The sequence below is a fragment of the Cryptomeria japonica genome, chromosome 9, assembly GCF_030272615.1.
Source record: "Cryptomeria japonica chromosome 9, Sugi_1.0, whole genome shotgun sequence".
NCBI lineage: Eukaryota > Viridiplantae > Streptophyta > Pinopsida > Cupressales > Cupressaceae > Cryptomeria > Cryptomeria japonica.
This window is the reverse complement of record NC_081413.1, coordinates 260,672,849-260,685,685: the sequence shown is the minus strand read 5'-3', so window position 1 is coordinate 260,685,685 and position 12,837 is coordinate 260,672,849.

Genomic DNA, 12,837 nt, shown 5'->3' with positions numbered 1-12,837 from the left:
AATTCTCTTCTTTATCTCTATTTTTCTCTCATATCAGATTTATCTTCATTCAGCTATTTTGATCTTCGATCATCCGTTGCTTGGAGTTGCATGTGATCTATGATCGACATCAGATCCTGGCTCAATTCTTGCTTCTCACAGAATTTAACACTTTTGATCCCCCTAACTTGATAATATGTAGGTATGTTTGGGCATCATATTTTTTAGAATGAACCATTTTTTATGTACTTCATGATGATGTAAATGGTTTTCTAGTTGGGCACCTACTAATTATTGAAATTTAGTTTTTTTGGTGACTTTGTTGTATAGTTATCATTTTGAAAAAAATGAAAAGAAATACCTTGCACATTAATTCCTTCTATTTCTTCCCATATGAAGTAGATTTATATTTTAGTATTTCATCCATTTTTAGTTTTTAAGACTCAATCGAACATACTATAAGCTTTATACGTAAAATAAAATAAAATAACACACTTAAGTTTTTATTTTAGAATTTCTACGCATCTTATCATTTCATTATTGTCCTCGTAACAATTTAAATTCTTATGGGGGATTTATTATGTGTTTATTTTATGATCACAACCTTGTCTAACTTTATGTGTGTGTCTTGTTGTTGCAAATATTTTTTTTAGTTTTCAATATTTTATATTGATCATTTTGATGTTACTTTTTTACCATCTTGAACTAAACTGTTAAGATAATTTTAGCTTTTTTTCATACCTACCTTAACTCAACATTATGAGGGTGTTGCACTGTTTTTTATCATGTTAATGCTTCTTTGGTTCTACTATTTTTATTGAGATATATAACTTGTTTTTATCCTTATATTCTATGAAAATAAAATGAGTAGCTACCCATGCATTAAATATGATGGAAAATGTACCATATAAATACTTTTGGGCACTTAGTTATTGAAGCTACCTATATTCTTTAATTGATCAAAATTTATGAGTTCGTTGCACTTTTTGATGTGTCATATACATATTCAATTGTTAAATTGTTACATTACTATAATAGATCAATGTTCATTGACTATTTGTGTGTTAATCAAGTAGTGTTGTTTTGTCAATTCATACATATTTTTATCTCGTTGATCTTGGTTTTTATATTGATCTTGATCTCTATATATATTCTTTAATTCTAATAGCATAGAAATTATTCTTTGATAGATGTGTACTTTTTTCTTCTTTTAGTGGAGGTATTCATGTTTCTTAACTTTTAGGGACAACCATATATTCTTTTGAGGGGCCTCTTAGTTATCACCTTTTCTCTTTTTGAGGAGATTTTTTCCTTCATGTACATGATATTTTTTCACTCTCTTCTTTCTTCTTTAGAAAGGGTTTCTATTAATGTACATGGGTTCCTAATTAATATTTTTTTAATAGGGCCCACATGTGATCGTTTGCCTCATTTTCTCTTTTTTCTCGTTTTAGGTTACACCTATGGGGGTGTATTAAGAGTGTTCACACTAGGCTATGCTCATGCTATTTCACTAGGATGGTATAGGTACCACTTTTATTTATTTGTCCACCCTATTTACTTGAGTGCACTTATGTGATTGGTTCCTTATATTATGCACTTGATTGGCACTTATGGAGTTTGGGTCGAGTTATATTCTTATAATGATAGTTCATGTTGTTAGTTTTAGCTATCATGTGTTTTATTCTTTAGTTAACTTCATATATCATGCACATTTTTGTAGTGATTAGGAGCATTCCTACCCATGAAAGGATCCTCTTATATGATGCTTTACATATTTGATTTTACAAAATCCCTTTACCGGATCCTTCTTATTTCCTACATATTTATTCATGCTTTTGATACTAAAAGAAGCAAAAATTGGGTGCTAGCCCAAGATACATAGCCTGATGACAGAAACCAAAGCACTAGTAACATCACATTAACAACATATTAATTGCTGGCTACTAGTAAAACTAAACTAACAACAAGAAAATAAATAGTAAAGTAACCCAATAGCTTCGGGATAACAGTCATAAAAAAATGAATAAACTATTAATAAAAATAACAGTAAAAAATGTCCTAGCCCAAAAGGGTAAAAGCTAAAATTTAAACAGGGAAAAGCCCTAACAGTTCTTGTTGATTTTACAACCAGCCCACTGAAAGACATTCGACTAGTACTCAGTCAGGACCTTATAAAGTTCCCTATGGCTTTCCTTTCCCTTCTTCATTTGACCAACCATGTTTTGTTGAAGCAGACAGAGAGTAGCTACAGAGCTATGCATAACCCTGAGCTCGAATCTTGAGATAGAGCCCATATTTCTTTCAATGTTGTCCATCCTTTGTTTGGTCTTGACTAGCTCTACTTCTAACTGCACACATTTAGAACAAGTCCCTCCCCTATCTTGGTAGTAGGTCCCTTCCGGATTTTTGGCCACATCATCCACCTCGTCTGTCATCATCTCTTGTGTTGAGTCAAGCGGGCCCTCTCTAGCCAAATCTGAGACATGGGTAGAACTATTACCAATGTTAGAATCCCCATACCCTTTAGTCTCCTCATTATTAGCAAGGACCTTTTTGCATTCTTTAACAATATCTTCAATATTTTTCTCCTCATCTGCTTCAGAGTCCGAATTGTTAATAGCTCATTTCCCTCCTCATGGTCATTTCTTTGAGGTGAGCCTTGATGGTATGAAGAAAGAATAAGTATCTGGTAGATTACTGAGAGGGTGGGCGGGGGGGGGGGGGGGGGGGGGGTTGAATACAAACTTTCCCAAACTCAATTTCAATCTCTCAAAGTAAACTTATCAATGAAATACCACTGTCAAGATAAAAACTCATAAGATAAACCGATTGACTATTACAATAATTCAACAGTAAACAACATCAAACTCAAAAACATCCAAATGATTTATCATATGTCAACAGAATTCATTTCTCAATACTTCTTGTTATCATGACTTATCAAAATAGTTAAGTAGTTAATCAAATCAACCATAAGATCATAACCACAAAAACATTCACCACTTGACACAAATATTTTTGACGTGGAAACCCAAATGGGAAAAATCACAGTGAGATGAGACTCACAAGATAACTATTTGAAGTTCAGCTTGTTAGGAGCCAAGCCTGTTAAAGCTTTACAAAAGTCCAGTTAAGAACTGATCCTGTTAAGAACCACTCGGTTAAGGGATTGACTATAAATGCCTTGTTAGAAGCAATACCCTATTAGGAGTAACCTCGGTAGAGGATTTGAAAACCTAAGCTAATGGATCACCTTGTTAGACGATTTAAATAGTACCAAGCTTGTTAGAGCTTACCTGGTTAAGGGATTTCAATTCTGCTGTAATTGTTAAAAAACAACATGAGTTTGCTGATCTGTCTGAATAGCACTACACTTGCTTGATCAAATCCTTTTCATGCTCCTATTTCCCTTGACTCAAACTGCAGATACAACATCCGGTTCGACAACCACACTCAACTGATCTTTTTCCAACACTTTAACTAAACAACTTCATCGATCTTATAAACAAATCAATTAGGTCAGTAACACAACAAAAATCTAATTCTCATAGAGATTACAAACAAATCGGTTCAAGTGTGACCGTTGGATTACATAGAAATCTCTGCACATTAATCAAGAAAACCTTGACTGCTCCTTGATCACGGCGTCATCGATCTTGGTAACTCACCACGTGCTTTGCATTATATGCATTACACTTTCTCATTCCCTAAACAAAAAATGTTACAACAATGCGCCAAAAACACTTGAAATTGTCTTCATACAATAATCATACATGTCACCATCATTACCGCTCATCATCAGATCATAAACCAACATAACGAATTCAACAACCTTAATCAGTTAGGGTTTAACAAAAACAACAGGTAGGGTTTACCAGTTACATCAATGGATAGGGTTTAACCTTTTACCGGTTACCGGTTCAACTCACAAATTTACATATCAGTTTACAGTTTCCTTCACTTAGCTCATCCTACCGGTTACAAGACAATATCAACAACATCAACAATATCATTACCGATAAATTGACATCAATGACAACATTACATATCATTCATGCAATCTTCATGCAAATGCCAACAATCTCCCCCTTTGGCATTGATGCCAATACAAATATCAACAACATTGATTGCTCCTGTGATTGTGAATAGGAATCCTAGTTTACATTTCCAAGTATTCACCATGATCTCCATGTCTTCAGCTTTTCATTGGTTCTCCTCCTCATAATCACATAATTCTTCTCCCCCTTTGACAACAATGCCAAATTGAAAGTAAAACATGTAATGTCAAATTTTGCTATGCAACAACAACAACAATCTGCAATTTAATGCTCCCCCTATGGAATAACTTCCACTTCTATACCAATCCTTCTGTAAAATTATGCAAGTAGCTCAGTGACTGATGTAATCTACATCATGCTCAACTAACCTCATGAAGGGGTACAACCCCTAGCTGACTTCTAAGATACTCAAATGTAATCTTAGGTAGAGGTTTAGTAAAAATATCTACAAGCTACTCCTTGGTAGAAACATTCTCTAAGATAACATCTTTGCTCTGTACTTTTTCCCTCAAGAAATGATACTTCAATTCAATATGCTTGGTTCATGCGTGCAAAACAAGATTCTTGGAAATATTTATGGCACTTGTATTATCACATAGAATCTTTATAGGTTCTGAAATCTTCATCTTAAAACCTTCCAAAATGTGCCTCATCCAAATAGCCTGTGTGCAATTCATGTAAGCTGCAACGTACTCAGCTTCAGTAGTAGACTGTGAAGTACAACTCTGCTTCTTACTACTCCATGAAACAAGTCTTCCTCCAAGAAAGAATGCTCCACCGGTTGTGCTTTTCCAGTCATCAACATTTCCTACCCAATTTGCATCTGTGTACACCTTCAAGTCAAAATTTCCTCCTTATGGATATCATAATCCATAGTCAACAGTACCTTTCAAGTATCTAAAAATCCTCTTGGTTGCTATTAGATGTGTTTCCTTAGCATTCTTTTGGAATCTAGCAACTATCCCAACTGCATGAGCTATATCCGGTCTACTCTAAACTACATAGTGCAATTTGCTAATCATTGATATGTATTCCTTCTCATCAACAACCTTAGATTCATCTTCCCTAGACAACTTACAACCTGTAACCACTGGTGTCCCAACTGGTTTACAGTCACTCATTTTAAATATCTTCAAGACCTCTTTTACATACTTAGATTATGTAATGAAAATACCATTCTTCATTTGTTGTATTTGCAAGCCTATGATTTTTTTTATTTCCCCTACTAAAAACATTTCAAATGCATTTTTCATTTCATCTGCAAAAATATTGCTCATGACATCATTACCTCCAAATATGATATCATCTACAAATACTTTGCTGACCAGTATTTCATCTCCTTCAAATTTGAGATATATGTTACTGTCATCACTGGTTCGTAGAAAGCCTATTTTCATCAGATGTGTATGAAGCCTTTAATACCATGCTTTGGGTGCCTTCTTTAATCTATATAAAGACTTATGCAATCTGCATACTATTTCTTTCTCATCAGTCAAAGCATAACCATCTGGCTGCTCAATGTAAACTTCTTCTTCCAATATCCCATTCAAAAATACAGACTTAACATCCATCTGGTATACCTTGAATTTCTCATGGGCTGCAAATGCAAGCAAAGTTATGACACCTTCCAGTCTTGCCACTGTTGCAAAAGTCTCACCATAGTCTTCTCCTTCCTCTTGAGCATAACCTTTGGAAACCAACCTAGCTTTGTTGTGAATTACGACACCATCTTCATTCAACTTGTTCTTGGATACCCATTTAGTACCCATTATATTATTATTTACCGGTCGGGGTACTAGGGTCCAAGTGTTGTTTTTCTCAATTTGATCCAATTCCTCATCCATAGCTTTAACCCAATTATCATCACCAAATGCTTCCTTAGCAGTTCTTGGTTGAACAGTGGAGATCATGCAAGAATTCTCTCTGACTCTTCTTCTGGTTAGTACTTCAACATCCTTATCCCAATAATTTGTTCAGGATTGTGATTCAATCTCACATATCTTGGAATAACATGATCATTATCTCCAGGTTCAACTTCATCATTATCATCATCTTCAAAATTTATCTATTCCGGTTGAATTAGTGCATCAGAATTAGTTTTGCCGGTTTCAAATTTGACAATTTCTAGTTCCAAAATCAAAATGCAAGGATCTTCATCCTTCTTCTCCAATCTGGTTTCCTTAACATCAACACTCTCAATAATTCTGTGTCTGGTTGTTAAAACACTTGTAGGCCTTACTCTTGGTGGAATAGCCAAGAAATATACCTTCATCAGTTTTAGCCTCAAATTTGCTAATATAATCACCTCTTAATAAAACATTTGCTTCCAAATATCTTGAAATAACTAACATCAGGTGATCTTCCATACTAGTATTCATAAGGAGTCTTGTCCTTACCTCTTTTTACCGGAACTCGGTTCATAGTGTAGACAACTGTGCTGACAACTTCTCTCCAAAAGGTTTTCACTCCACCTCCTTGTATAAACATTGTCCTAGTAGCTTCAATAACTGATCGATTGTTCCTCTTTGCAATACCATTCTGCTATGGTGTCCTTAGTGCAAAAAGCCGTCATTTGATACCATTCTCTTCACAATACCTAGTGAATTCCTCAGAAGTAAATTCACCGCCTTGATCTGTCCTCTGACATTTTATCTTCTTACTACTCTCCTTCTCAGCTAAGGCCTCGAATGCCTTGAACCTACCAAAAGCTTCAGCCTTATCCTTCAAGAATGTGACCCACATCATCCTTGAGCAATTGTCAGTGGAGATCATAATAAATCTGTCACCTTGAATTCTTTTTGTTCTTATTGGTCCACAAAGATCTGTATGAACCAGATCAAAGAAATGCTCCGCTGAAAAGGATTTTCTCTTGAAAGTTGAGGATGCCATCTTTCCTAACTGACATTCTTTGCAAAGAGCATTAACCGATTTGACCAACTGAGGCAAACCTTTCACTATCTTGGACTTACTGACTTTAACAATGTTATCAAAGTTTATATGACAAAATCTCCTATGCCAAAGCCAGCTATCATCTATTTTTGCAATTAAACAATTGCTAGCTTTAGGATTAAGGTGAAACAAGTTACTTTTAGTTTGCTTCTTGGTTGCAATCAGTTCACCTTTGTTGTCAAAGATTTTGCACATACCATTTTTAAACTCCAGTGGGTATCCTTTGTCATTGAGTTGTGCCACACTCAAAAGATTATGCTTTAGACTTTCAATACAATAGACATCATCTACACTGCTCGTCCCATTAAGAGAAATAATTCCCTTACCTTTAACCATGCAGGGTGAGTCATTACCAAATCTTACAACTCCGCCATCAAATTCCTTCAAAGAAAGAAATTTGCTCTAATCACCGGTCATATGATGTGAACAACCACTATCAATGATCCAATCATCTAAGTTATCCATCCTGGATACTAATTCCTTCTAGTCTGATATCTCTTCTTTGATAGCTACAAACACTATATCTTCATTAGCATCACCATCAGATTCTTCATCAGTGATATCACTATCAACAACAATAAGACAATCTCTCTTTCCTTTACCCTTATACTTCTTGAATTTCTCTCACTCGTGTTCATTTTCACCATTAGGACAGTTAGCATCTATGTGTCCAATCTTGTTGCATGCAAAACATTTCAAAGGTAATTTACCTCTATATTTACTAGTGCCTCTGGGCAACCGCTTTGCCAACAATGCTTCAAGCTCAACTAAACTATCTTCATCATCAAATTTTTTGCTAGATTTGGATTCATAACTGTGACTGACATCTCTACTTTTTATCACAGATGGGTTAGAAACAGAAGCTCTAAACACATACTCAAATTTCTGTACACTACCATCATAACCATTCAATTCAAAAGCAATATGTTTGCCAATGATGGAATCAAGAGTTACCTTAGTTTTGTCAATGGACTTTAGCTCCTGAATGGTTGCAACTCGGATAGCGTAGACCGGTAGGAAGGTTCTCAGTACCTTACTGATCACTATGGCATCTTCCACTTTCCCTCCTACACTCTTAATTTCATCGACTATCTCTTTTATCCTTTGACCATATTGCTGGATATTCTCACCTTCAACCATCCGCATGTTATCAAACTTTCCTCTTAGACTCTCCTCTTTAGCAATCTTAACACGTTCATCACCGCTATAAATCTCTTCAAGTTTTTGCCATACCTCATGTGCAGTCTCTAGACCATGAACATCTACATATTCAACATCAGACAGGGAACCGATAATGGCCTCTAATGCTTGACGATTTTCTTGTTGCTCTTTCTTTTGAGATCATCAGTCAAAATCCCAGTGGGTGCAACGTATTTAGTATTGACATGTTCTCAATACTGACTTCCCAGACTCTTGATGTAAATTTTCATTCTGTTGCTCCATATCCTATAGTTCTCTCTATTAAACTTTGGACCTTCCTTCATCATCATGATCTACAAGATCTTTACCTCAAGCTGTTAGGTTTAGATCTTAGAGGACCTGAAATGCTCTGATACCAATTGATGGTATTAAGAAAGAATAAGTATCCGGTGGATTACTGAGAGGGGTGGGGGGTGATTAGTAAACTGAAAAACTGATACAAACTTTCCCAAACTCAATTTCAATCTCTCAAAGTAAACTTATCAATGAAATACCACTGTCAAGTTAAAAACTCATAGGATAAACAGGTTGACTGTTACAACAATTTAACTAAAAACAACATCAAACTTATAAACATCCAAATGCTTTATCATATGTCAACAGACTTCATTTCTCAATACTTCCGGTTATCATGGCTTATCAAAATAGTTAAGTAGTTAATCAAATCAACCATAAGATCATAACCACAAAAACATTCACCACTTGACACAAATATTTTTGACGTGGAAACTCAAATGGGAAAAACCACAGTGAGATGAGACTCACAAGATAACTATCTGAAGTTTGCCCTGTTAGGAGCTAAGCCTGTTAAAGCTTTACAAAAGTCATGTTAAGAACTGATCTTGTTAAGAACCACCCAGTTAAGGGATTGACTACAAATGCCTTGTTAGAAGCAATACCCTGTTAGGAGTAACCTCGGTAGTGGATTTGAAAACCCAAGCTAATGGATCACCTTTTTAGAGGATTTAAATAGTACCAAGCTTGTTAGAGCTTACCCGGTTAAGGGATTTCAATTCTGCTGTAATTGTTAGAAAACAACAAGAGTTTGTTGATTTGTCTGAATAACACTACACTTGCTTGATCAGATCCTTTTCATGCTCCTATATGCCTTTACCCAAACTGCAGATACATCATCGGGTTCGGCAACCACACACTCAACTGATCTTTTGCCAACACTTAAACTAAACAACTTCATCGACCTTATAAATAAATCAATTAGGTCGATAACACAACAAAAATCTAATTCTCATAGATATTACAAACAAGTCGGTTCAAGTATGACTGTTGGATTACATAGCAATCTCTGCACATTAATCAAGAAAACCTTGACTGCTCCTTGATCACCGCATCATCAATATCAGTAACTCATCACACGCTTTGCATTATATGCAATACACTTTCTCATTCCCTAGACAAAAAAATGTTACAATAATGCGCCAAAAACACTTGAAATTGTCTTCATACAATAATCATACGTGTCACCATCATTACCGCTTATCATCAAATCATAAACCAACATAACCAATTCAACAACCTTAATTGGTTAGGGTTTAACAAAAACAACAGGTAGGGTTTACTGGTTACATCAATGGATAGGGTTTAACCTTTTTACCGGTTACCGGTTCAACTCACAAATTTACATACCGGTTTACAGTTTCCTTCACTTAGCTCATCCTACTGGTTACAAGACAATATCAACTACATCAACAATATCATTACCGGTTAATTGACATCAAGACAACATTACATATCATTAATGCAATCTTCATGCAAATGCCAACAAGCCTATTGGAACACCTTGGAGTGCTAGTCTCATCCACCCAGTCCTCCTCCAAGTCCACCTCATGTAAAATGACTTTAGCTTTCTTTGTTTTGGCCGGTTCCAAATTAGCAGGGGAGGGGTTCTTCTTTGTTATGGCCATTTAGTCAGAAGTTTTGTTGGGAAGGGATGGGAGCTGACTCTAGTATGAGCGAAGGCAGGGTCTCTTAGTTCCTTTCTTTTGGCTAGGGATCGACAAGTCCATGGCATTAATTGTGGGTGCGGGTGAAATACCAGTACACTGCATGGTAATTGGACGAGGTGGGTAGAGAGCAAGGTGGAAGTGATACAGCTGAAAAATGAGGTGTTAGTGAATAGGGATGGGTTTTTTGCCCTGACATTTGGCATTTATCCATCGCTTCTAAAACAACATTTTCTAGGGAGTGAAGGAGGAAAAAAGAAAAAGAAATCCTTAAATTGTTGCGGAAATGGTTAAGAAGAGGAAAATGGTAGTAATAGAAGACTTTAAACCTTCTCTCAAGTGTGAAATATTTCATAATCATCAGACATACCTTATCCCACGGGTGTGGCAGCTCCTCCCTATCAAATCCAGCATAAAGCTTGACTGGATGCTCATTATCCCTGAAGAACAGGTCGAGACTTTCTATATCCATAACCCTACTAGTTTTCTTCCATTTTCTCCACTTCGTAGAGAGTCTAGTCACTTGAGCAATAACTTTCTCATTAATTTCATAGGAAATCCCTCCAATGGTGACCCTATGCTTCACCAAGAGGAGGCAAATTGGAGGCCAAGAAGCAACAAACAAAGATTGAGGAAGAGATATCAGTTAGTCATATTTGGGAATGATTGTTGCTCTCCTCTGAGAGGAGTGTTCATATCCACCTAGGCAATAAATCTCTATTCCTCCATACTCTGATACCATCGATATGAAGCCAAGAGCCGCCATAGAGTCAACACATCTATTCCCTTCTCTAAAAATATGAGTAACAGTAACATTGTTGAAGCTAAGGAGAAGCTTGCTAATATCGTTTATGATATCCATCAATTTCCATCCCACTTTAGAAACTCCCTTGGTAGCATCAATTGCCAGTTTAGAATCACCTTCAATGGCCAAGGAATGAATATTCAGGGAGAGCAATTTTGATCCCCCAGTAGAGGGCCATACATCTACCTGGTTGTTTGTGCAATCATGAAGGTTTCCATCGAAGGAAACGATAAGTTGCCCACTGGCATCTCTAATCAAACCTCCACCCGCAACCATCTCCTACTTAGCTGCCCCATCAAAATTAAGCTTGCACCAATTGTAAGCAGACGAAGACCATTTGGAATTCTTTCTTGCCAAAAAATTGGAGTTATCAACAATGGCGGCCTCTTTAGGTAAGCCCCAAGTGATAATCATTTCTCATCATATTTAGTTGGGGGCCGACTTGGGCGTTTACTAGTTGTAATTGAAATGCTCTCAAGAAGAGATTTGCACATGGTTTGGACGACGATATCAACAGAGTTCTCAGAATCCCAAAAAATGCGATTATTCCTCTCTTTCCATAGGCTCCAATAGAGATGTGGGGGGATTTGTTTCCAAAGTTGTTGGATAGTTGGGTTGAAGGAGGGGCATTTCTGTTCGTCAATGAAATGTAGAAGTGCACCATTTCGGACCCATGAGTATTCAATCTTCTCAAAGACCCTACACCACAATTGGACCGCAAACTTGCAATTTAGCATAAGATGCAATATAGATTCTTCCTCCTCTTTGCAAATTGGACACCTATTTGGTAATTGGAATCCTCTTTTAATGAGATTGTCCCGTGTAAGGATCTTGCCATGCAAGGTCATCCACTAAAAGAAGTTGATTTTTGGTAATGAGGGTTCCAAATCTTCTGCCATGGCCAATAGGGTAGGTCATTTCTAAGAAGTTGAATTTGTCTATTCATGTTGCAATATTTATGAATAATTTTTTTTTATAAAAATAATTTGCATTCATTTTATCGTGTGTTTTAATAACAACATGATATTTAGTTGGAAATGGACTTCAACTTACAATGACTAAATATAGATAAAAATACCTTTACTTGATAGTTACTTAGACCATACAATAAATGAAAAGGCTTTACTATGTCTATGTTGAGCTTAGAACTTTGTATTAACTGTCATAATTTATTGAATAAGTGAGATGAAAACCCATAAAAACAAGATACCTTAGAACGAGGGTATTGCAATTAGTTATATAATTTATTCATGTTATCTGTGTTGGATCATATATAAATATACTTATATAATCTTAATTTTTTTATACTTTGATTTTAGTTAATTGAAATAGTGAAGATTATAATTGAAACAAAGAATACTTAACAATTAATCAATTTGAATTTAAATTGATTTACATGAATCAACATCTAATTAATAATAAGCAATTAGAGTTGTATCTAGAGGCATAATCACTTAACTAGGAAACAAAATCTTGCAAACAAAACTAAACTTAGCACTCAATTAATATACTTGATAATAAGAAACAAAACAAAATTAAGTAGTCACTCAATTAATATACTTGATAATAAGAAACAAAAACGATGATAAATGATGTAAACAACTCCTCTCTATCATATCCTTCCACAACTTCTAAAGACAACTTAAAATTTCAAGTTGTCTATAAAAATACTCCACAAACATAACAACGTTGAGGACCTTTAGTCCCTCAATTTGTATCCCCATTAAATGCAAAAGTTTTAGATGACAAAATTACTTGCATTTATGATAAACAAGGAATGAACAATTAATCTTGTATTTATTCTTATAAATTCATTTAATTTTTTTTTGTTATAATACATAAAAATAGAAAATGAATTGACATTTGAAAATAAATAATCTAT